This window comes from Camelus ferus, chromosome 10 (genome assembly GCF_009834535.1).
Source record: "Camelus ferus isolate YT-003-E chromosome 10, BCGSAC_Cfer_1.0, whole genome shotgun sequence".
NCBI lineage: Eukaryota > Metazoa > Chordata > Mammalia > Artiodactyla > Camelidae > Camelus > Camelus ferus.
Window position 1 is genome coordinate 8,231,560 of NC_045705.1, and position 25,367 is coordinate 8,256,926.

At 47.6% G+C, this 25,367-nt stretch overlaps 1 long non-coding RNA gene across 1 annotated transcript; it reads right to left on the reverse strand.

Moving 5' to 3' along the window:
* Positions 1-14,785: 14,785 nt before the first annotated feature.
* On the reverse strand, positions 14,786-24,967 carry LOC116666309. The gene is made up of 3 exons (XR_004323074.1): positions 22,512-24,967; positions 21,740-21,876; positions 14,786-15,525 (listed from the first exon to the last, which is right to left on the reverse strand). It is a non-coding gene; the product is annotated as an uncharacterized LOC116666309 (long non-coding RNA).
* Between the last annotated feature and the right edge of the window lie 400 nt (positions 24,968-25,367).

A 25,367-nucleotide genomic window follows, 5' to 3' on the forward strand; every position in this document is an offset into this window, starting at 1 on the left:
TTGGAAGGCCACCAGGCTGGAGCTATCTTGAAGGGACACCGTCTAAGAGGAGTCCTTCCAGAGGGAGGTGTGGCTGGCACAAAGGCCAGGTGCTGAGGGCTCACAAGAGGTCACCCGGAGAGTGTGTGTCCTGACTCAGTCCCCGGGTGGTCTGGGTTGTTTCAAATTGTGTGTGTGGAAGAGGGAGGGATGACAGTGACGTGATCAGATTGGGCTTTTAAGAAGATTCTGGCTAGAGCATGGAGAATGGAGGGGACCAGAGAAGTCCGAAGGCTTGTTAATAAGCCAGTTAGGTGAACGGAGCAGGTAGCACGGACTAGGATGGGAACCAGAGAGATGGTGAGACGTAAACAAATCCAGGAGATGCAGAAGAGGTCAAAATGACTGGTTTGCGGGGAGGGGTCGATGACTCCTGGCGTCCTGGTCGCCTGCGTAGCTGCCTGATGGAGCCCTTTACTCAGAGAACCCTGGAAAGGGGCCGCGTTCTAGGGGAGAGACCATGTGTTCTGCCTTGGTCACGGAAGTTGGGGGTGAATTTAAGACACACAGACGAAGATGTCAAGGTAGTAAACTGAAGCTTTGTATCTGAGTGAGACAGCTTAGGAAAAAGAGTGAGCACAATGAAAGCAACCTAAGGGCCCGCCTTGCAGAACTCGGCAGTCAAGGCCAGGGAGAGACAGCACCAGGGATGGAGCAAGAGGACACGCTGCCGGAGACCGGACAAGAACGCCATGGGCCGTGCTTGTCCTCCTCCCCAGCTGCACAACAGGGAAGAAAATAGACGTGTTCCCTGCCCACGTGGAGTTTACAGCCAGGTGGAGGGAGCAGGGGACATTAAGCAAGAAAGTCATATCATAGAACTGCAAATGGGAATAAACGTTATAAAGGGAAAGACAGGGAACAAGAATGAACGTGGGTCAGGGAAGGGTTCTTTGGGGAGGTGACATTTATGCTGATCCGCTCATCTGTGCTGGAGTGCTAATTCAGGGCAGCTGTCCCAGGGTAAATGCCACAGGATCTGGGGCGATTTCTTAAGCCTCTGGCGTTGAAGGCACCAGTGCACAATGAACAGGGAAGTGTTCGGAGAAGGGGAACTCCCTGGCGCCTGTCATCAGCTTCCCCCTCTGGAGAATGTTCTTCCCTCCCCAGCTACTTCCCTGCAGGTCCCAGGGGTGGGGGGCCTACTGACTCACTGTCTTCAACTCGTGAGTGTCTCCCCAAAGAACAGCAGAAGAGGACCTGCAGAACTGACCCAGGACCCAAGAGCCCGGCCGGCCATGAATGGGTGGGAGAGAAGCTGTCACAGGTCCTGGGCCAATCGGAAGATGTCTGGGCTCCTGTCCAAAGCCTGGAGACCGGCACCACCTGGCCAGCACTGGTCCCTAAGGGAGCCAAGCCCTTGCTCAAAGCCAAGTGCCCCAGAGGGTGTCAGGTACCTCTCAGTCCTGCCAGGCTGTCTGCAAAGAACTGCTGACTGGGGTTGCCATGGTGATTTTTGTGCTACAGGCGCAGGAGGTCAGATGGCCATGCCTCTGGGGCCTGAGCCTTCAGAATACAGCCCAAGAGCTCGCCCCTCCCTCAGGCTGCCTGAATTCCACCCCAGCCTAAGAGCTGCATTTATTCCCTCAAGGTCCCTGTCAGACCGCATAATTGGATTTCGTTAATTTACATCTTTCAAAGTGAACAGGATAGCATTATTCCTAAACAATCCCACTAACTAAGCAAATGAGAAGCCCTGTCTTAAGGCAGCCACATTAAGCACTGTGAGAGAGCCCAAAGTCACGGTTAAGAGCTTTAGGCTCTGGTGTCAGTCAGGTCGGGTTCAGAATCCAGCTCCGCCACCTGCTGGCTCCGCCCCTGACTGGTTCAGTGACACTGAGCAAATTCTGAAGCTTCCTCACTCCTTCCTGCTTGGTTTTCTGGAATCAGGATAGTAGAACCTACTTTGCAGGGATGTTGTGAGAATTCAGTGAGGTGACAGCTGTCAAGGACTGGATAATCACAGTAATAATGACAACGCTAATATTTAGTGAGCACTTAAAGTACGTCTAACATGGTCAAAGTGATTTACCCGAATGAATTAATGACCTATCTCATGGAACTTGAGGCCTTTCCCAATCTAACCTCACCCATCTTGCCTTTTGTGATTTTGCTCCCTCCCGAAGCCAGATTCAAGTCTGTGGCTCCAGCCGCACCGGCCTCTCTGCCCTTCCTTGCAGCGGCCACCTCCCCTTGTGCCTCTGACCACACTCCCCTCTCCCTGGGTTCCCTCGCACCACTCTGTCTACCAAACTCCTACTCATCTTTCAGGGTACAATTCAAATGTCACCTGCTCTTTGAAGCCTCCCCTGCCGCATCCAGGCAACCGGCTGCAGCCTCCTCAGGGCTCCCACACACTTCCTCCACCCCTTCTGAGTGATAGTAATAAACACCAGTGCCAGGTACTTTGCTAAGTACTTGACTAGTTTAGCTCATTAAATCCTCATGGGAGCCCGATAATGAAGGTTTTGTAAAGAAACTCATGTTAGGATGTAACACTTAAGGCCCAGAGAGGCTAAGTAACTTGCCCAACGCCACACAGCCCATAAGCAGCAGAGCCAGTGCACAGACCAGGCCTTCTGATTCCAGGGCTAGTGGTGGTCACCACTGTGCTCTGCTGCTTCTCCCTGGCACTGGCTGCCTAAGCCCACCTCCTCCATCAGGCGGGGAGAGCCAGAGATGGTGTCTCATTCATTTCGGCAGCCCCGGCTCCCAGCACAGCATCTGGCACAAGGGACCATGCCAGTTCCCTCCCCCGCCGCACCCCCAGACACTAAACCAGGCTATTTAGGGAAAAATCAGTAATCCAGTAAAGCTCACCCGTGTGTCCTGGTCTTTTTCTCTTTCTTCCCTTAATTTCCGATTAGGAAACTCTGCTCTGAGTCCTGTCCAAGGGGCCCAGGGTAGTTTCTTTGAAGTTAATAATAATAGTTTCTCCCTCAATTTCATTCAATTAAAAAGAAACACCTATTTGCATGCCCCTCCCCCACCATGGGGAAGTTTGGATCCTATTGATAAAATAGAGACCAATTATTTGTCATGACACCTGAAAGGGAGGGAGTCCATTTCTAAAGAAAAGAGTAATAACAGAATTCAAGAGGCAGTCGGGCTTCCAGAAAGGTCCCTCCTGGGCCAGGCAGTGCCCAGAGGCAACTGAGGAGTCAGAGGAAGACTTAAAGAGAGAGCCTTTGAAGGTACAGCTGGCTGCGACGTCACCCCAGAGCGGCCGCCTGGCCCCCACCCCCACCACCGCCAAGCCCAGCTCAGCGTCTCCCAGCCAGCACCAGCAGGGGACGCCGGGAATCCTGAAGAGGAGAGGGTGTTTGGAAACTCTTTGGAGTTAGAAATGCTAAAAGCTTGCCTGGCCGGTGCCTGACTCTTTTCTTCCAAGCTTAGTGCCTAATCTAGGCATTTCCAGGACTCTCACCCCTTCTCCCTCAGAAGCAGATCCTGTCTGGGGCCAGCTGGGCCTTTGCCCAAGTCACCCATATTCCTCAGGACTTTGCCCCCTCAGAAACAAAAGATGGGGCTTTGCCCGGATGAAGTGGCATTCCTTTCAAAGCCCCAAGTCTGGCTCAGTTCAATGTGCAAGAGAGGCCTTTGAAGGTGCTAAGGCTGATTTTCCAATGAAGCAAACCTTTTTTAGATCAAGGCCAAAAAAGAACCAACATCTTTCAAATTCAGGTCCTAATCAACTCTGTAGAAAATGGATTTTTAAGCCAAGGCTTAAACTGGGGCAAAAGCCTCAGATTTGAAACTGACACTCGAATTGGGAGGGGCAGAGATGTGGGGAGGAAATGTGGAGGCGGGGGAAGCACGGGGGCATGGTTCTGCCTCCAGTCTGCAGTTACTGAGTCCACGAATTTGTACGTTCTTCGACCCCGTTGGTAACTGCACCATGAGCACGTATGTATACTAAAGCCCAACACAGAAATTGGAGGTGTACGTCCCAGGGTGGCTGTCCTTGAGGGGGTCACCCTCCCACCAAGGAGAGGAGACCCCAGATAAGCAAAGATCTGCATATAAAGGTCTTGGCACATGGTAGGGGCCTCTCAAAGTCACTTCCTGCCCTCCCTTTGGGCTGTTGGAGAGGAAAGTGATGTGACCACTGGTGATGTCTCTGGGCAGAAAGGAGCACGTTGACCTTGGAAAAAGAAAGATCACTGTGGACCTGTGCGGCCAGGGGGGCTAGCAGGGCAGAAGGATAGCTAAGGGTTTGTGATGAGTGAGAATTAGCTGGAGGAGGAGGTGGGGGCACGACACTCTATCAGGGGTCACCAATGCCAGGCCCGGTGGTTTAACATAGCCCAGGTTTCATATAAGAAGCCAGACTCTGACAGTCATATGTCTGTGTGTGTGTGTTTACTTCTTGCTTTAATAGTTTATTTAAAATATTTAATAATAGTTTTAAAATCTGAATGTGAAAGTCTGGGGTGGGGGAACATTTTTCTTTTCAATTTTCAGTTTAGCTCCAGGCCCCACTCCTCCTACTCATCACCCAATGTATATATTTATGTCTCCTGCCCAGGCCCTGTAGGAGCCTGTGGCCCCAACCCTATGGGTGACAGGGAAATTGGACATTTTCAGAATGACGGAAATGATGTTCAGAACTATCACTTGTATGCAGGGTTACCAGACAAAATACAGATGCCCAGTTAAATTTGAGTTTCAGCTAAACAGAAGAATGTGAATACCATATGTCCCATACAATAACAATCATTCTTTTTTTTCCCTAAATTTCAAATTTAACTGAATATTTGCTTTTTGCTAAATCTGGCAACCCAACCCCTACGGTATATATCTAATTAATGGGAAGAAAGAGAGGAGATCAAATGCTGACATCGGACAAGGGCCCCTTAAGGAGACAGATAATAGCTCCTAGAACAGGACAGATGGCTGTATTGGAGGCAAGAAATGTTCTGGAGAAAGAAGGACCAAACCATGCAGCCTGGTTAGAGCTGTGGGGCCAAAGCAAGAGTCACAGAAACGCAATTCACACTGTAGCTCCCCCGTAAGTGGATAATTAGAGAAGACGCTCCCAGCCTCGGCTTCCCCATCACCCCCTCCGAGGGTGCCGAGAGGAGCTAAGAGAGCATGGAGGCACCTCGCAAGTGCTGCCCGAGCAGAGGTTGTTATCACGAAGGCTCCAGCCCCGTGCCTTCCCGTATGTCCCACCACTCCAGCCAGGCCTCTTCCAGGCTGTCCCTGCACAGGGGAAATGTCCCCTCATTCCATCTTCCCACTGCCCTTGCCGCTTGGACCGGTACTGTCCCCTACTCTCCAGCATGGGCACTTGCAAAGAGAGTTTCCTGTCCTTGGCAAACTCAGTGACCTTTCCTCTGCTTTTTAATGAACTATCAGTGAATGTTTATGAGGGCAGAGCAGGGGACATGCCCCCAAAAGCCGGAAGCTCTGACCGTCCAGGTGGCCATCGCCCCGTGACCAAACAGCCTCTGGGCTCCATCGAATGTACCTGTTTCCTCTGTGCTCAGCCACCAGGCAAAAACCGGCCCTGCAGACGACATGGGGCAGTGGCCCGAGACTGGCCCTCCCTTCCCCACTTTCTAACTGTGACTTGGGACTGAAGGTGCAGCTTTGCCACCCAAACATGAGGCTTCACTCTGGTTTGCTGTCCTTCTATTTTCACCGCTTTTTTTCCTTTCTTCTTGTCCATTTTATCCCCAATGCTAACACTGCAAGTGTCTAAACAATTTCTTTCTGAGTTACAAGTGATGGAGGCAGAGGCTGCTCCCTCTCGGCCCTCAGGAAGCTCTGCCGTCCTTACACACGCCCCCAGACAGGGGCTCTGGCTGGGCGCTGCACTGTTCCTTGGCTTCTGTTGCCACCTGCAGGACGCTTTAAGGAAGAGTTCAAGGACGCTGATGACAGCAAAGAGAGAAGGCAAGGGCAGTGTGGACTCCTTGGGTTTCATCAGTTGTCAAGAGACTTCACAGGGCACAATCTTACTGCCTCTGCGAGCTCAGGCTCCAGTATTTAATTAGCTGGATGATTTTAAGTCATCACTTCTGAGTCTGCTTCCTCATCTCTGAAACAATATTGGATATCCATAAAATCACTTTAATAGAGATGACTGATGAGTCACTCATTCACCGATGTGTTTATGAAGCAAACACCACATCGGATACAAAAACGTGAAAAAGAAAAGAGTTTTCCTAGATGAAATCATAGTGTTCCAGGGGCATGGGTCAAATGCATAGGAAACAGCTGTTGTGACAGAGGCATGAGCAAAGTGTCATGGGAACTCAGGAGCGACTAACTCTGTTTGGAGCAAACAGGGGAGGCTTCACAGTGGAAGTGACACACGAGCTGGACTGGGAAAAACACACAGGTGTTCACCAGAATTTGGAAGAACACACAGGAGTCATTAGCCATAAAAAGAAGACGGGAAAGGATTTTCCAGGGAGACGGAGCAATGAACCAAAATGCTTTGACCTCACTTGCTCTAGAAAGCTCCCAAGGAGTGAATGACCTTTCACATCCTGCAGCTGGCTTGGTAGAAGAGGAGTGTGAGGAGGGAGAATTTTGCCAACTTCAAAGCCAGGAGGTAGCCACTCACTTTGCCTATGGCGAGCCCCAGCCCTAGCAGGAGTCTAGGATGCAAATGAGGAAGAGGAAGCACAAGGATGGAAAAAGATCATTCAAGCCCTGATCAGGAGGTCTGCCTCCTGACCCAGGCTCTGCCACCCACTCACCACGTGGCCTTGCTAAGTTAAGCATCCTCTCCATGCTCCAGTGTCCCGTATGCAAATGGGGGCAATAATACCCACCTCAGGGTGTTGTCACAAGATGCAAGCAAAATATTATTTGAGTTACAAATAAGAGAGAAGAGAATGAGATCATTAAACCCACATTTTTAAAATATACTGAGTGCCTACTCTTTGTAAGGTATTTTCACTATCATTACCTCATTGAAGTTTTTCTGATGACAGCCTCAGAGGTAAGTACCGCATTGATGTTCATGTTACATAGGATGCAAGTAAGAGTCAGAGAGGTTAGGTTTGTCCATTTAATAGATGCACTCTGAACAGGCTCTGTGCCTGGACCTGTGAACCGAGCCAAGCAGAGGGAAGAGGCTGCCTTGTGATGGGCACGATGGCCCTCCGGGCTCAGGGCTTAGACCTCTGTGTCCCACTCTTCCTCTCAGTGATCTCTCCAACATCAGGGCTCTCAGCACCACCCACATGCATCCCAGCAACCCCACATCTCTATCTCCAGCCCGTCCCTCCCGAGACACAAGTGTCTGACTGGCCACCTCCCCGCTTGCTTTTCTAATAGGTACCTCACACTGCATGTGTCCGTAATTCAGCTCTTCCGCACCTTTTCCCACAGCGTTTCAGGCTCAGTCATCAGCAGCTCCGTCCTCCCAGCTGCTTGGAGTCGTCTTTGATTTCCCTCCCACCCCACAGTAGGACAGGAATCTTTCTTCCCCTGTTTTGAAAACCAGATCCAGGATCTGAGCATTTCTTTCCAGCAGCACCACCGTGGACTCCAAGAACACCCTCTCTCTCCACATCAGCACCACAACCTCCATTTTGTTCAGTGACCTCCTGCAGTCTAGCCTGTCCACCTGCCATGCAAAACCCACAAATGGCTCCCAGCTTCTTTTACGCTAAAGCCCATAAAACATCTGCAAAGCCCTGTACCATGGTCCCCCTTCCAGCAGACATGATTTAATTATTATATTTATTGCTAATTGTCTGACTACAAGCTCAGCAAGGGGTCATATATTGGTGCCTATAAATAACGTCTTGAAGGGATAAAATGACGATACAAGTGTTTAATCGCATAGTGGGAAGTGCTCTGAACAAGATGCGCTACTATAAGAGGAAATTAACAGGGAGAGAGCCAGAATCCAGCTGGATCCAGCTCCAAACCCAGAGCTTGTTCCACGAAGAAAGACAGTGTGTAACCCAGGGCCTGGCACAGAGCAGTTGCTCCAGCACGCCAACTGAATTGGAACCTGAAGGGATTTCACAAAACAGGTGAAGACTTCCCTCGCCCTCTTTCAGAGGGTGCCCATCCATCCTCCCCTCTTTCTCTGTCTTCCTACATGCACGCATGCGCACACCCACACATTCCTACAACCTGCTTTCCGGATCTGCTCTCCTTAGGCAGGAGGATTTGTGGCTCCTTAAAACGTAACCAGTTCTCAGGGGGAGGAATAAAAGAACAGTCACTCAGACAGATCCAGCCTACATTGGCTGTGCTAGGGACAAGATGTGCAGGGACCCTCTACCCTAAGCTTTGCGGCAGGCAGGTCAGGGCGAGGCCAGTTGTACATGATCTACTGGGGGACGCCAATGCCTGAGAGGAATAGGAGAGGGAGTGTGGGACGGGATGTCTGTAAACAGGGAAGACCTAAGTCCCACCTCTCCAGTTGGGAAGAGAGAGGAGAGTTGACCAGGGCTCTCGAGAACTTGGAATAAGGGTGCCCTCTGCCGGCGAATCTGTGGAATCAGCCCACGCAGGAAGAGCGCAGAGATAACGCGCCAAGAACAGCCAGACTAAACTGTAACCTGACGGCGTGTCTTAGCACATCTCAAATGGGACGCATCACCAAAAAAGGGGGATGGCGGAGCACAGGTCTAGGCAAGGGCGAGCCTTATGGGGCTCACGGAAGTATCTGGTCACAGTGAGCTGGGTTAACAGACTGTCCGGGCCTGATGTCGCCGCACCTTTGGTTTATCTAACCGTCCTGCTCTGAGCTCACCGTCTTCCAGCAACTTCGCCGTCTCAGGCTTCCCCTGGGGCTTGCCTGCAGCCAGGAGACTCACCCACAGGCGGACTCACAGGTGTGGGCCCCAGCATCCCTTTCTCGGTGAGCATTAATAAATGAGGCTTGGCATAGTCAGCACTGCCCGGCCCTTCCCAGGAGGGTCAACAAGGGGATGCTGACCCGGGGGTGCGCGGGCGCCGCGTGCTTGTCCCGGTAGGGTCGTGACTCCAGAGCCACGCTCTGGCATCCCGCGCGCCAGCCTCCTTCCTGGGCTGGGATCTGGCCCCACCTGGGTCTTCAGCGGGTCCAGGGAGGCCCAGATGGTAATGCAGAATTGGGTAGTTGAGAGTGCAGCTTTCTGGGAAGACTCTAAGGCTTGCCTCTGACAGTCAAAGGCTCCCAGCCGGTGGAAGGGGAGGAGGGGCGAGATGCGGCCTGCAGGAAAGAGCCGAGCTGTCTGGCTCATCCTCCCCGTATCGAGGAGTGTCACTAGAGATGCAGGGAGCAGGTGGGTGTCGGGAGTGGTGGGGGCAGCCGCGCTTGGACATGCAGCCCCCTGACGCTGGTAGGACCCCAGATGCGGCCGCCGTCGGACTCCGCCCGCTGCCCTCGCGGGGCGGGCCACCTGGAGGCGGGTGCAGCCGACAGCGGTCACTGCGAAGAAAGATTTTCTAAAACCCCGGTTTCCTCCCCCTCCTTCTCCGAGCCTTGAGAAGGGGCGCCTCCGAGGCAGCAGACGATCCCGAAACAGAACCAGGCGGCGGCCAAGCCGCCTGCCCCCTAGCCGCGAAGCTGTCCCCACCACCACCCTCGTGGGCTGGGGTAGTTGTGACGGGCGCCGGGTTTCCTTGTAGATGGAAATGATGGTGTGTGTGTGCGTGTGCGTGTGCGTGTGTGTGTGTGTTTTCTCCCAGTTTCCGGATGAACTGTTTCGAGAAAACAGGCCTCGTGGGGCTGGGAGAGGCGCGCAGTAGCGGAGAAGAAGGGGCGGGGCGGTCACCTGGCAGCCTCCCTAGCGACCTGGGAACTTGGTGCAGCCACGCCGCAGGCGGGACAGACTCGATCCGGGCCGAGAAAGGGAGCGGCTTTCTCCCCGGCTCACCCCCAAGGGAGAATAAACGGTCTCTGGCACTTTCCTGCATTCCTGATTTTTAACAAAACTATTGTTGGAGGCTGGCCACTGTGTTTGCTCCTCGGGAGGAGCAAACCTGCTCACTCCCAGCCCGCGGTGGAGCCAGCGCCGCCCCTACCCGCTCTCCCAGAACAATGCCTCTTTGTAGGGCGCCCTCCGTGATCGAGGCCCTCCCCGTAGAGGATTCCGAGGACCGCCACCAGCCTCCCTCCTCCCTGAGGTCTCTGCCTGGGAAGAAAGCAAGGCAGCCTTCCTCATCCTTCCGAGGGGGTGGAAAGGAAGGGAAATGACTCCTGCGCTCTGAGTGCATGCCAGCCCTTGCGTCCTCCCTGGCAGCCTTGTCCAGAGGAATCATTACTCACCGTTAGGTTTTGTGCCTTGTGCAGGGTCCCGCAATGGGAAATGGAAGAGGGGATCTGCCACCCAGTTTTGACAGTATCCCTTTCCATCTAGACCCTCTGAAGTTTGCTTGATTCGAGTTCTTCCAAATGCTCCAGGAAATAAGATTTTCCCACCCCCTCCTTCATCCATCTCCTTAGCTGCCTGGTAGCACTGGTCACAGTGTGACTGTTTTGGGGGCCCCCTGCCTCCTCATTTGATTCTGAGAGGACAGTGCCTTCTGCTTGGGTGTGCTTCCAGAATGGTCCTCTCCCCTCCGGCTCTGGCTTGTCAGCCCGCCCTCAACACTCACACCCATCTCTCAAAGCACTGCCAGACCTGGGAGCACCTGGTCCTCCCATCCACTCTGCAGAAGGGCAGAGCTTCAGGGGTGCTGTGGATAATGTTTACCACCCCACCTCCCACCCTTCCACACTTCTGAGGAACTGTTGGCAGCATCTACAGGCATCCACACAGGCTTGAGCCAGTCCCAGACCAAGGATGAATGCCAAACGCATGGGGCAGTGGGTGCTGGCTGTAGGGTCACTAATAGATTACAGAGCCAAGGTAGAGACTGAATGACTCCTTTGGGGAATACTAACATGGGGGTGTTGGTTATTGGGGGAGGCAAAGATGAGGTGCCATTGCTTACATCTCCATACATTACAAACTAGTCCCAGCCCTCCCTTTTCCTGCACTCTTCCTCGATTTGCACTGGCTGTGGACCACCTCTTGCCAACTGACTCAGTACGGATGGGAAGTTTAACTTATTTGAGGCAGACCCATGTGCTACATGGATACTAAGAGTCACACACAAAAATATTGAACTAAATAAAAATAAAATGCTCAGTGCTGGATAACTGATCCATGCAAAATTTGCAACCCGTGATGGACCCTGAATGTTTGGATCAACCAAAAGCAAGGCCAAGGTAATATATTTGGGGTTCATGGACCTCAGTAACTTTGAGGCAAAATGGTCAAGTGAAAAGTGGGTAGGCTCCAGCCTGGCTTAGAATCCTGGTTCTGACACTGTGAGATCCTGGACCAGTTACTCAACCTCTCTGAGCATCAGACTCATCTTCCACAAAAATAGAAATAATGATTCTTTTTTTAAGTTGTCGTATGGTTGATTTACAATGTTGTGTTAGTTTCTGGTGTACAGCATGGTGATTCAGTTGTACATATATACACTTTTTTATATGTATTCTTTTTCATATTCTTTTCTATTAGGGTTTATTACAGGATATAGAATATAGTTCCCTGTGCTATACACTAGGGCCTTGTTCTTTATCTTTTTTATATATAGCAGTTTGTATCTGCTAATCCCAAATTCCTGCTTTATCCCTACCCCATTCCCTTTTCCTTTGGTAGCCATCAATTTGATTTCTATGTGGGTGTGTTTCTGTTTTATGAATAAGTTCATTTGTGTCATATTTTAGATTCCACATGTAAGTAATTTCACACGGCATTTGTCTTTCTCTTTCTGACTTATTTCATTTAGTATGATAATCTCCAGATCCATCCATGTTGCTTCAAATGGCATTATTTTATTCTTTTTATGGCTGAGTAGTATTCCATTGTATACATATACCACAGCTTCTTTATCCTGTCATCTGTTGATGGACATTTAGGTTGCTTCCATGCCTGGGCTATTGTAAATAGTGCTGCTATGAACATTGGGGTGCATGTATCTTTCTGAATTAGAGTTCCCTCCAGATGTATACCCAGGAGTGAAGTTGCTGGATCATAAGATAAGTCTATTTTTAGCTTTTTAAGGATTCTCCAAACTGTTTTCCATAGTCGCTGTACCAATTTATATTCCCACCAACAGTGTAGGAGGGCTCCCTTTTCTCCACACCCTCTCCACCATTTGTTATTTGTGGACTTTTAAATGATGGCCATTCTGACCGGTGTGAGGCGTTACCTCACTATAGTTCTGATTTGCGTAGAAGTAATCATTCTTTATCTTGACAGGGTTATTGTGAAGAGTAAATAAAATAACATATTTGAAAATTACTATAGGACAGGAAGTTTTCAGGAAGAGTTTGTTTCATTGTTGAATATTCTAGTAGAACTGAAGCCAAAAATGATTTCTGTGATCACATGTCTAAAAACCTCTGCAGAGACAATCCCTCAGAGGTCTTTGGGTACCTAAAGCAGGATCTGCAGACACTTAGAAAGGGGGAAAAGGAAGCAGAATGAGCACGGGGGGTTCACAGACTTACTTCCCCTCTTGGTTTCCAAGTTTGGATGCAGAAGGAGAGAGCATGGTGTTCTGCCAATGTGAACATGTTTTGGCAACATTTAAAAAATTGTCCCCCTTTTCTGATACATGTGTCTCCTCCTTTCCATCCTCCCTTCGCTCCTTTCTCCTTCTCTCCCCATTTCTTCCCACTATTTGGGATCTCAATTAGTCCTTTCAAATCCTCTAAAAAGCCTATAAGCTGAGTAATTCATAGGGTTATAATAAGTATTAAATGACATATATTTGATAAATCAGCCCGGTTTCCCTTAAATTGTCTCATCTTTTCCTCTCGTGTTGACTTCTAATTCTCCCTGTTCTTCTTCCCGTTTTGCACAGAGATTGAAGGTGAGGCTGGATCAGGCCCAGACATGAGGGGTGGGACCGGGAAATGTGCGGTTCCTTCATTCCATCCCACAATCTGCGGCGGCTACCCTTGGAAGATGACTGTCTTTTGTGACTAGTTGTTAATATCTCTCAGCTAACAACCTCCCACCACTGGCCTCTATAATGGCTGGTTCCTGAATCATTTACTTTTAGGAACTCTTCGTTGGGTGTCTGGTCACAGCCTGGAATCCCAAGAGTAAATAAATTCAATACTGCAAGTTGACTCAAGCTGGGACCGTGCCTAAACTCAGCCGCATTAAAAATGCACCAGCCTGCACTGAGGGCTCCTTGGACGGGTTACTTTAAGGGGTTTGGAGTGTTCATCTTCTCACTTTGTTTGGGCTTAGAGATCTGACTTCTCCTTGTGAGGAAGGCTCTGAATACTCAGGAGCCCTCAGGAAAGACTCCTGCTCCAGAGCTAGAGCTGGCTGTCCTTACCCATCGTGGTCCCTCTGCCTCTGTGAGGCTGCCTCCCGTTACAGTTCAATCTGACTGCCTGATGCATCTGCTTATTCAGCAGCTATTTCCTGTGATGCCAGCTATGGGGTGATGGGGGTTAATAAAAAAAAAGTCCAGACCCCTTTCCCGTAATCGGGACAACTCTGATGGCCTATCCCAGCTTGAGAGCTCTCCACAGGACCTGCTGAGTTCTTTGCTAGGACAGCATCACAGCCCACCATCCCCTTTGCCTGCTCCCGTGTGTTTACCTGCGCTCACAAGTGTGGTCCCTGAGAACTCCTCAGTTAACATCCTTGGCACTAACCTCATCTCAGGGTCTGATCCCTGGGGAGCCCAACCTGCAACATGGAACTGCATGGAAAACATGAGGAAACTGGATTGGGACATACTTATGTTTAAATCCTGCCTCTGTCTCTTAGTGGCTGTGTGACTTTGGGCAAGTTATTTAACCTCTCTCAATTTTATTTTTCATCAAAGGGAAAAAAATGATTATGAGGACTGAATGAGTTTATATAAAGGACGTAAGAACCTGGACCCTGGGAGCTGCTCAACGAATGTTAGTTCTTCCTTCAATAGTATTTCTCTAACATGACATCCCCAATCCCACTAGAACTTATATCTCTAGTTTATAAATTATTATTCTGTTTCTAGTTTATAAGTTTTACTAGAATTTATGGTTTTATATTCTTGAAACTAATACTGCATCTTTGAAAGGGGTGACTCTTACACTATTTTTAAGTTTTACAACACTGTCTTAGGTAAAGCATAATGGCTAAGAAATCAGAGGGACTGTGGATTTGGTTGCCCTTAAATCAGCAAGTCAACCATGTCATCTAGCTAACCACTGCCAGATTTCCTCACCTGTAAAATGGGAGAGTAACAGTGCATACTTAGGGCCGATGGTATCTCCTTTAAATGCCTACAGCAGTGCTTCCCATCCATGCTGCTCTTCTGAAATGACCTTGCCACTGATAGATAGAGTCTGCTTCTCATCCCCTCCCATCTGGGCTGGCCTCAGTGAATTGCTTGACCATTAAAATGTGACAGAAGCAATCTGTGGTGCTTCCAAGGCTAGATCATATAAGGCTACGCCATTCTGTCTGGGTCTTTTATAATGTGCCCTATTGGAACCCAGCCACCATGCTATGAGAATTCCAAGCACTTGGAGAGGTCGTGATGTAGGTATTGGCTTCATGGTTCCAGCCAACAGCCAGCAGCGACTGCCAGCCAAGTAAATGTGCCATCTTGGACGTTCAACTCCATTGGGCCTTCCAATGCATGTGCTCTTAGTCAAATCTGACTGCAGCTCCGTGAGACCCCCGTAAGGATGGCCCCACTAAGCCCAGTCAACCCGCAAACCATGACACAATAATAAATTTGTTTTAAACCATTAAATTATGGAGCAATTTTTTATGTAGAAACAGGAACACAAACACTACTTCCTAGGGTTGTAAAAATTAAATGAGATAATGCATGCAAACTGATGAACAAAGTGCTTGGTTAAGGATTACTACACTGGTAGGAAAAGGTAAGCTGGTTTATATGGGGAGATAAAAACATGGGCACAGATAAACTCAATAAGCAGGCATCATCTGAGTCAATATTTAGTGAGCACCTGTCACATGGTAGGCTCCCTATATAACCATAGAACTTCTGAGTAGGAAAGAAATTTCTGGTTCAGCCTCGCACCGAGTGAGGACATTCCTCCTTGAAAGTTTGCTTAATCCAACAATTATTTATTAACCTCTGTGCTGGGCCAGGAAATGTGGTAGATGGTAATGCTGGGAAGCCAGCTACAAAGATGCCTAAGATTCAGTCCAACGCCAGAGGCAAACGCATGGACGGTTTCTGCACAGCATGACACCTGCAGAGAAGAGGGATCCACTGGCTCCGCATTGCACGGGGTGAGTCGTCTCACTGTCGGCCAGCTTCCCTGAGCACTGCCTCCTGCTGCTGGACTTCCTGTGCATCGACTTGTATTTTGAATGGCAGTTCTCAGGCTCTTTGCATTCTTGATCCGTATCATGAAGTTGACTATTTACACATCCACTTACCCACCTCTGAAAGGAAAGCTTTTCCTGGCACTTGAACACCAGCGTGGGCTCTTTGAGGGCGGCGCCTGGGTCTTGTTCATCGTTGGGGCCCCAGCTCCTAGAGCAACCAGGAAAAAAAGAGGGAGGAGGAGGAGGAAGAGGAGGAGGAAGGGGAGGAGGAGGAGGAAGGAGAAAAACAAACAAAAAAACAAACAAAAAAAGCATCCCATTATGTGTGGGTTCAGAAAAATGCCCCAAATTCCTTTCATCAATTTCATTTCAAACAAGGACAGCAAGGAAAATTACCAGTGTAAGCCGCTTTCTCAAGCTTCTCAAGTAACTCTAAGTTTTCAATAGGCTGAGGTTTAATAGACAGGTGAAACCAGTTTTTTAAATCCCCCCCCCAAAAGTTCACGTTGAGTTCACTGCAGCCAGGTAGTTAATAGCTGTTACAATTTATGGGCTGTCTGTTTCCCACACAGAGCCATGTTTTATGGCTTCTTAAAATTACCTTTAAAAATGTCTTACAAACCATGATTTTTACACAAATATAGGAGTTCCAATTTTTGTTTTCAATGATACATGTAAGTCCTGTGTCACATCTGAGAAAGCTCTTGGCTCCTCTTGAGAAACAGAAAAGAGAACGCTGTGGCACCTACCGGAATGGAGCACCCAGCCACCTGAACCGGGTCTCTCCCTCCCAGCCTGGCGCACCTGCTGAGAGCGCCGCTCACGCTCACGGGTCTGGGGAGCAGGCGCAGTTGGCGTGAATAAACCAGCCTTTGCTTCCCTGCTTTATAATTTCCCTTTCATCCTAAGTCAGATCCCTTCACTTGCTTATTCTCTTCCTCCTTATTTGAAAATGTTTTGTGACTTGTTTGTTCGTATGAATGTTTCTCTGTGTGGCTGTAATTGTAGTTTATATAAAACTTAGCACTGGGCTCTTTGACTTCGCAATTTATTATAGTTTTGTCACTACAGTGTATTCCTCTCATGGGGACAAGGCAGAATCTGGATCAGCAGCCCTGGAGATAGTGCAGTCCCCGCCACAAAATCACCAAAACTTTCCTCCGGAGGAGAATACAGGACATCAGAAGAGAATGAAAACGTGGTGGGGGAAGGGCAGAGGTTTTCATTTGGAAGAGGGGGCAGGAATATTTCCAGGAACTTCAGAGAGGAGTGGGGACCTCCTTGTTGGAGAGGAGGAAACCACTGTGTGCTCTGGGGTCAGTGGGATGCACTTGAAGAGGCTGGGGTGGCCCCTAGACGCAGCAGGATAAACCCCAGAAGCTGGCTGGCCTCTGGGAGAGGGGGGTTGAACTGCAGTGCTTGGTGGATGGACTTCTGGGCCTGGATATGGACATCGGCAGATGGAGGATGAACCCAGGAGCTGAGAGGAGACCCCAGAAGTTGGTAGGGAAATACTGGTGCCTGGATTAGACCCAGGGAGCTGCAGAGGTAACAGAGCAGTCCAGGATGCTGCAAGGGTCAGGGCAAAACTTCAGGGCAGTCATGGCCAGGGGGACAACTGTTCACCAGCAGAAGCAGATGCCCCTCACACCAGGAGGTCCGGATGTGGCTTTGCCCTCTTAAGGTGGAAGTGGAGGGAAAAGGGTTCTGGTGCGTCCAAACTTGCCTGGTCAGCCTCTCTGTTCAGCACCTTAAAGGTGATGGTCTGGTGGGACCTTATTAGCGGGTACTTTCAGCATCCATCTGGGGGTTCAACCCTCTGCTCCTCAGCAAAATGAGGCAACGGCAGGGAGTGGTGCCCTTGACAGTCTCTAGATAGTCAACCTGGAAGGGGAGGAGGGTCTGCAATGCACCACTAAATTTCTCTGCATGGTTATTTTATAGCCCAGAGTGCTGAATTTCATGAACTTCTTCATAAACTTGACCTTGTCCAGTGCTGGCTGGGTTGCAGACCCCTTGGCTGATCTCTGTACCACTTTGGTTTGCTTTTTCTCTTACGTGTTAGATAACTCACCTCCTTGCTATAAAGGGTCAGATAGAAAGAACTTGCATTTGTGTGAGCCCAAGTTATTACTCATAAAATGTGGAATCTTGTTGGTCTTTACAGCCAACTTCCAGATATGGAGAAGGACAGACCCAAATTCTTCCCTCTCACAACATAACACTAGCTGCTGATCAATGAATAATCCTCCAGGCTCATAGTGTTCTGGGAAAGTGTGAGTAAACATGCTGGGGGGCCAGGACACTTGATGAACTGACCGATCAGGGGATCAACCTGACCGTGAGTTCCTTGAGGACAGATTCCTCGTCTGACTCAGTTTGGTCCCTGCAGACCGGGCGCTGGAAGACCCTGCTGACAGTTTCAGGGCAGGTTAAAGAGGCCTCCAGGCTGAAGGGAGCAGGAGGGGCTTAGAAGGCAGCACAGGCCGCCAGCTGAGCCAAAGGCCTTGGCCCTTCTCAAAGGAAGATTGGATTTTCTCTGAAATTTCTCTGAATTTTCCATCTGAACCATTTTGCCACAAGCTGGTAAGGCTATGAGACTTCCCAAGACCACCCCTGCTCATCCTTCTTTGATGAAACACAGCTCTAATATTTTCGGGGTCCCCCCACCACCACCAGGGCTTATGATCAGAGCTATTCAATCTTGGTTTTCCTGCAGATGACTCTTCATAGTCCTTGGAAATCAAACAGCTCAAATGTGGGGGCTGGAATTACTCAGGGAAGCCGGGGTTAATGATGGGGGCTTCATGCCAGGGGATTGAAGCGGGTAGACCACCCGCCACCCTTAACATTCTACAACCTCACTTCTAATCAGAATAGCTGAAAACATTTGTAAATCTGAGTCCCTTCTTAAAGAGAAACTTTTTGGTAATGATTTTGCATTACAAAAAATCATTTGCCTTTTCAAAATGGGAAATTATTTTGAAATTCGTTGCCTATTCAAAAATCTTTTGACAGTAAAAACACATATAAATAAAATATGTCATTTGGGAATGATTGCATTCCTAATCTGCCTTTCTGGAAGCTCATTCTGTACAAAAAGATAAACTGTGACTTTATGTAACAACCAAAAAATTGGCAACAATGTTCTTACGTATTTTTGTAATATGTATATATTAAGGATTTGTGCTGTTTGTCTGCCATATTACATTTATCATTCTTCTTTTTTTGGGGGGAAGTGGGTGGAGGTAATTTCGTTTATATATTTAATTGTTTTTTTTAAACGGAAATACTGGGGCTCGAACCCAGGACTTGTGCATGCTAAACATGAACTCTACCACTTGAGCTATACCCTCCCCAACTAGCTATACCCTCCCTGACTTATCACTCTTCTCCCCCTCTCCCCAGCCAACTTGTACTATGAGGCACACAGCACATGTACATGGCTGTATGTTTTGTCTACCCTCTGTGCCTAATAAACAGCCTAGTGGACATGAAATGTTCAACAAATTAACCCAAAACTCTAAAGGCAGATCACCCTCCATTTTGCAACGTATCTGGTAACCCTAATCTTTTTTCACTAGGTTGATTTTCAGACACTAAGGGAAAATATTTGTGTTGAAAAACCCAATCATAAATGCCCAGTCTCATCTCTGGATAGCACAGAAAATTCTAGAACAAAGACCCATTGTCTCCTGATTCCTAGCAGAGCCCTGCCTTTTGTGGGATTGAGAGAAAATGTCTACAGAGAACACATGAGGCATTTATTAAACTATTGAGCAGAGAGACAGTCCCTTGGAGGAGAGAGCTTAGCCGGTTGTAACTGTGAGTGCTGGAGCTGGATGGCGACGTGTCAAGACCCAAGTCCACCCAGACTATGTGACCTTGGACAAGCTGTTAAACTCTCTAATCGTCCATGCCTTCCTTTGTAAAATTATTTTGTAAAAAAAAAAAAAATAGATGTGCACTTCAGCAGAATGTCTAGAGCATAAGGGTTCAATAAATTTTAGCTTTTATATTTATTGTTCTGATCATGGTACCACCCAAGTCACAGACACAGCGAGTCTGGCTTCTGGAGACTGTGCACTGCTGTCATTCCTCAGGCTCACCCGGTTTCCTACCAACTGAGTCTACGCCTCTGCTTCTCCCTTCTTTAAAACACTGAGGTAATCATGGTGCATAATAATCCCTTTGTGTTTATAAGGCAGGATCACATCCATTTTCTTATTTGGTCCCCATAGTAACTCTGTGGAAGTAAATGAGAAAGACCTTGTTATCGCCGTTTTATAGGTGAGGAAGTGAAGGCCAGGAGAAGTTAAATGACTTCCCCAAACTAATAATAAGTAGACTGGGACTTGAAGCAATATCTTTCTCACTGTGTCTCTGGGCTGAGCACAAAGAGCCTTGGCAAAAAGGACCATACCCCTAGTTCAAGGTCCTGACGGACATGTTCCCTGGTCCACGCCATCGGCCAAGTTTTGCTGCCATCACTGGGAGCACCGAGTAGGGAAGGATTTCTCCTCCGCTTCCTAGGATTCTGGATCCACAGTTTGCTGCTTTAGCTCTGAAGCTGAAGCGTCTGGCATCAGCTTCTTAACTTGCCCAAGGCTGAACAGCAAGTTTTACAAGAAGGCACCTCACTGGGGCCAGCCACACTGTTTCTACACATACAGACCCTCCCAACTGACAACTTTCTCTACTTTAAATATCATCAACGTGCTCACCTCTGGCAGCTTTGAAAAGAAAATAAATCCCAGGAGGGCGACGGGCTGGCCAGAGGAGATGGATAAACATTGGGGGTGAAGGGGTGTTTCTGTTCTGGGAAAGGCCAAGGTAGCTCCAGCCTCCAGACCTGACCCCTGGGTGCTGAGGCAATGGATCTGAGCACTTTACATCCTTTTGTATGAGAAACAGCTGTTGTGGGACCATTCCGTCTGCTCTAGTCCACGAAGTAGGGAAGGGCTCTCCCAAGGTACGTGGCCTAGGACGACTGTAATGACCTCAGATCACAGAACCAACTCTGATTGTCCAACAGAATCATGTACAAAGTTTTCCATAAATCCTGATGCCTAGACCACGTCGATCAGAATCTTTGAATCTGAGATCCAGGCATCAGTATTTTTTTATAGCTGTATTGATACACATGGTATTGTATACATTACGTAATGATAGGCAATAAATATATTTAATAAACAATTTGATGAGTTTTGACATAAGTATACATCTGTACTCATCACCACAGTCAAGATAATGAACACGGACACCACTTCCTAAAGTTTCCTCACGCCCTTTGTAATCCTTCCCAACCTCCCTTGTCCCACCACCAGGCAAACACTGAGGAGGGCTCTGATGAGCTCCTGGAAGTGACGGGCTTTAAGAAAGGGATTTACACCAGGACACGTGAGAGACTGAGGACAATGTCACTATGATTATTTGTGATATTTTATTAATTTACACTGAAAAACAGAATTGATATGTAGACTGGAACACTTCCATTAGCATCTTAATACATTATGTTCTTAAGCTACCCAGGAAACCAAAACATAGCTGAAAGCCACTTTGGTAAAACTGCTGCATTGTTGACAAAGGATTGTTGAGGAGGGTTGAAATCTATGTGTTCAGTGTACAGTTGCCTTGGCGGCAAACCAACACCGGAAGCCAGGTCACAATTAGAAATTTCTTTGGTTGAAATGGGATTGAAAAAGTGGTGTTAGGTAAACTGAGGTTTAATGGTGTTGAGATAAAATAGTGATGCACTCATTTTACAGGGCAGGTGATGTAGCCTTTGGATTTGGAAATTCAAAGTTCAAGTTGCCAACCTTTGTCTCTTCTGGAAAGAACTCGTCTGGACATGGTCAGTGTCTGTCTCAGTGACTTTTCTTTCCCTGCCATACTATGGCTGAGCACCTCCTTTTCTGCTAGAAACACTTTTTCTCTGTATGTCTTAATGCCCTTGATTGGATTCTGGAGTCGTGGTGTGTGTGGCCCACAGCAGCTCAGGAGAGCTGATTGCATTCACCCCAACTCTGAGTCCAGTAATGTCACACTGGCAGCTTGAAATCAGGCGCGGGGAGAGCGTGTATATTAGAGAAACTGGCAAACATCACAGATCAGGGTGTTCTTCCCCCCCCCAGCAAGCTAGTTGCTCACCAGTAATTAGCACACTACAGGGTATGATCCTTGCTACTTCTTTCAGGTGTATATTTCTGCTTTGAGCTATTATGGGCTTATCTTCTATTTGACAATTAAAGAGCAATTTGTTGGCATTATTTCCGAGATCGTAGAAGGCACCTCACTTTGTCCCCAGCCCTCACCATAAAGGGCCCGCCTGGCAGGGTTCCAGCTGGTTTCCAGGTTCCAGGAAGCTGGTTTAAGGCACCTCCTGACCCTCTCAGCACAGTGCTTCCCACCACATCTCTCACCTAGCAAAACAATTACTGCCCATAGGAGTTGCTCCTGCTGGGGGGATGGATTCCACAGAATCGTTTATTCCAAGTTGCTGGTATTGACACAATGGGCTAACTCCCCTCAGTCTGTATCTTCATAGGAAACGGACAGCCTGAGGGAAGAGAGCCAAGGGGTGAGATTTCCGGACACAAGGCTGCTGCTGGGGGCGGGGGGGGGTTGTTATTTGGGAGCAAGGAGTGTTACAACATTTAAGTGCTCTCAGATTGACTGCCAACTAGGGGTAACCCCACTAATCAGTGTTGCAAATCTAGGAAGACCTGATGAGGAGGAGGAAGAGGATGGTGATATTGATGATTTCTTCCCGATGTCCCAGGGGACTTCTCCGACTCTCGGTAACCCTCAAATAGGAGAGAGAAGTTGATAAAACTTAATCTCTGTGACTCAATGATATGAAAGTACGTGTTGAAAAACAAAGATACAGCCATAGGAAACAAACTATGGCTACCAAAGGGGAACGGGCAGGGGAGGGATAAATTAGGAGTTTGGATAAATTAGAATAAATATACATTACTATATATAAAATAGATAAACAACAAGGATCTACTGTATAGTACAGGGAACTATATTCAATTTCTTGTAATAAATATATAATGGTAAAGAATCTGAAAATATATATACTTGTATGTATATGTATAACTGAATCGCTTTGCTGTACATCTGAAACTGACATTGTAAATCAACTAAACTTCAATAAAAAAACAAATTTAAAAAAAAAAGGTTTATTACCTGCAATTTGGCAAGATCGTAAAGATGGTCCTGTACATCCCTTAGTTTTTGTTTTGCAAACTCATCAATGAGGGCGTCCAGAAAAGGTGAATTGACTCGCAGGAAGTAAACTCAGATCCCCAGTGTCCCAGGAGCACCTCCCCTTTGGCCAGCCTGCTGCTTCCTCACTCCTGGAACTTCTGCTTCCCTGGAAGTTCACTCTAGATGCTGTGGCTGGAATACGCCTGGAGATGCCTAGTCAACAAAATATCTTGGGGAGACACAGACTTGAGACAGCGTCCAGAATCATAATCCCAGGAGCTGCTGACTAGTGCTCTCAGGGACAGATGACTCAGTGGCAGGTGTGGGCTCGTCTCCTGTTGGCAGGCTGCTGGGGAGGTCTGGGTGCTTCTGCTGGTTCCCAGAGGTTCCCCTGGGACTTCTCACTCCCTGGCCCGTTTCTTATTCAGCTTTTATTGTGTGTGACTCATGCGGTGTCTTCTTTTTCAATGTCTAAAATTTCAGGGCTAATTCACACAGGAGGAAAGCAATGGGCATGAGATGTGTGCAGAGCAGCCTACTGGAAATGGGATTCATTGAGTTTTAAAACATAGGGCTTAAAAACGTGGGTGGGAAATAGCTCAGTTGTAGAGCACATGCTTAGCATACATTGCAGTCCTGGGTTCAATGCCCAGTTCCTCCATTAAGAAAATAATAATAAAATAAGAAAAAACATTTTAAAAAATAGGACTGAATGATAGATAAGAGGCAGAATTCTGAGGACGTTAAGTTCAGAACCTTTTCAGGGCACAACATTCAATGTTTACTGTCAAGCCCAGGTTTTGGCTAAGCCATTTACACTTTCTGGATAACTGCTTTAATTTTCATGTAACTATTCCCCCAGCCGTTAAAAAAAAAAAAAAAAAGAACTATGTGTCAATTTTTGAGAAAATAGAACCAACCCTGGAGCCTCCTATAATACTAAATCTTTATATTTCTATACTTTATAGTTTACAAAGCCTGTTATCTCCTTTGATTCTTACACAAACCTTTTGAAGTTGATATTTTTATGATCCACGTTTCACAGATAAGGAATTAAAGCTCACGGAGGTTTGGAGACTTTCCCAAAAAGTGTCATAGGAGAACTAAGAGTTGGACTCAGGTCTATAGAATCCACAGGGCAGACTTACAGCAAACAAACCACCAAAACAAACCCCCCAAGCTCTGTACCATAGCCTTTTATAGGAACACTGTAGTGCAGAATTCAGGGCAAATTTGACCTTGAGTTCCTTTTTCTTCCAAAGATGCCAAAAATCCTGGAAACTCTTGTTAGGACCTGGCCTCTCCTGTAACACGAAGTCTTCAGGGTCATTCTAAGTCAGGGTAGCACTGATCAATGCAGTACTGAATGGAACTTCTCTTTGTACCCATAAAGAAAAAGTAAATAAATACACTCCAAAACCTAGTTTTTTCTTTTAACTGAATATTGGTCCAGCTTAGTAAATGTGCCCTTTTCCTGTCCAAAAGAGAAAGAAACACTCCATAAGCAAAGAGGACAAGAACTCTAGGCTCCTGCTGTCAAAGTCTAGATGGCTGTGGGTTTACTTGCCAATACTCTAGTCCGGGCAGTGTTTGGGACGACCAGATGAACCCCTGCAGATGGAAGTACTTCTGCGGACTCCAGGGTTCTGTCTGGGGGAACCTGCCACCTTCAGATGAGAAGAAAGCCAATAAACTTGCTCAGCTGAGCAAGGAGTCTCCAAACTTATACTTGCATTCAGGAGGGATTTATAGACATATATGAGGATCCTAAAGAGAGCTGGCTTAAAACATCCCTAGGCATCACCTCGCTCCCTCCCCCACCACCAAATTATTGTAATTATTCTCAAACCCATTTCATTAACCATAAATTACAATTTTCTATACTTTTAAATCCATGTAAGTTTAACTCTGGGTGGTGCATGGGTCAAAGCCCCCTTGTTACCCTCGTAAAGCTCTCCCCCATCATCCAGGAGTCTGCAGCTTGTATTTAAGTGCCCAGGAGGCAGGACCCCTCTTGACTGGGGATGTTCGAGCAACTGTCCATAAGGGAAGGGGCTCTGGTTACAGAAGTGATCTCTCTGGCAGTGTGACTATATCAAGATAAAAAGAAGCAAGACTGGCCCTCAAGGGTCAAATCTCAGAAGCCCAGAAGGCACCTAACATGTACATCAGTTGGAGCAGGAGGCAGAGGGATGAAAAGATGCCTGGCAAGGAGGTCAGGAAGAGGGAGTGGAACTTGTCAATGAAAAAGGTGGTTCAGGAGCTCAACCCACAAGCGCGGGGCATCTGCCAGCATGACTTTTTAATTTTAATGTTTGAACCAGAGTGATCCAAAGAACACAAAGAATAAGTAGACTTCTTGTAATTTCTTAATTATGCATCAAAATTCTTTTGCTTCATCTGATTAGTATGGATTCTTCTTTATAAAAATAATCTTTTACGTTTAAAAGGTATGCAGTCTTCAGAGATAGCAGGCAGTTTTTTTAATATCATACTCAAGCCTCCAATGTCCAGATGTGTTGTCAGCATCTGCTTTGGATGCAGGTATGGGATGGGATGAGGTCACCCAAAGATGGCACTGAGGCTGGCAGGCAGGGCCTCCTGAAGACTGTACCTAGTGTGAGCTGGTGGGGGAAGGTGGGTGATCATTTTAATGCTTGCATTAAATTTAATTAACACAATTAATTAATTAAACTTAATTAAAAGATTAAATTAAATGTAATGCTTGCATTCAATTGCATTTTCTGAGGATTAACTATGGGCATCCAGCAATTCTGTCTAATCAATACTTCAGGATCAATTAGTCTTTGGGCACTAAGTCATAATACCTTAACT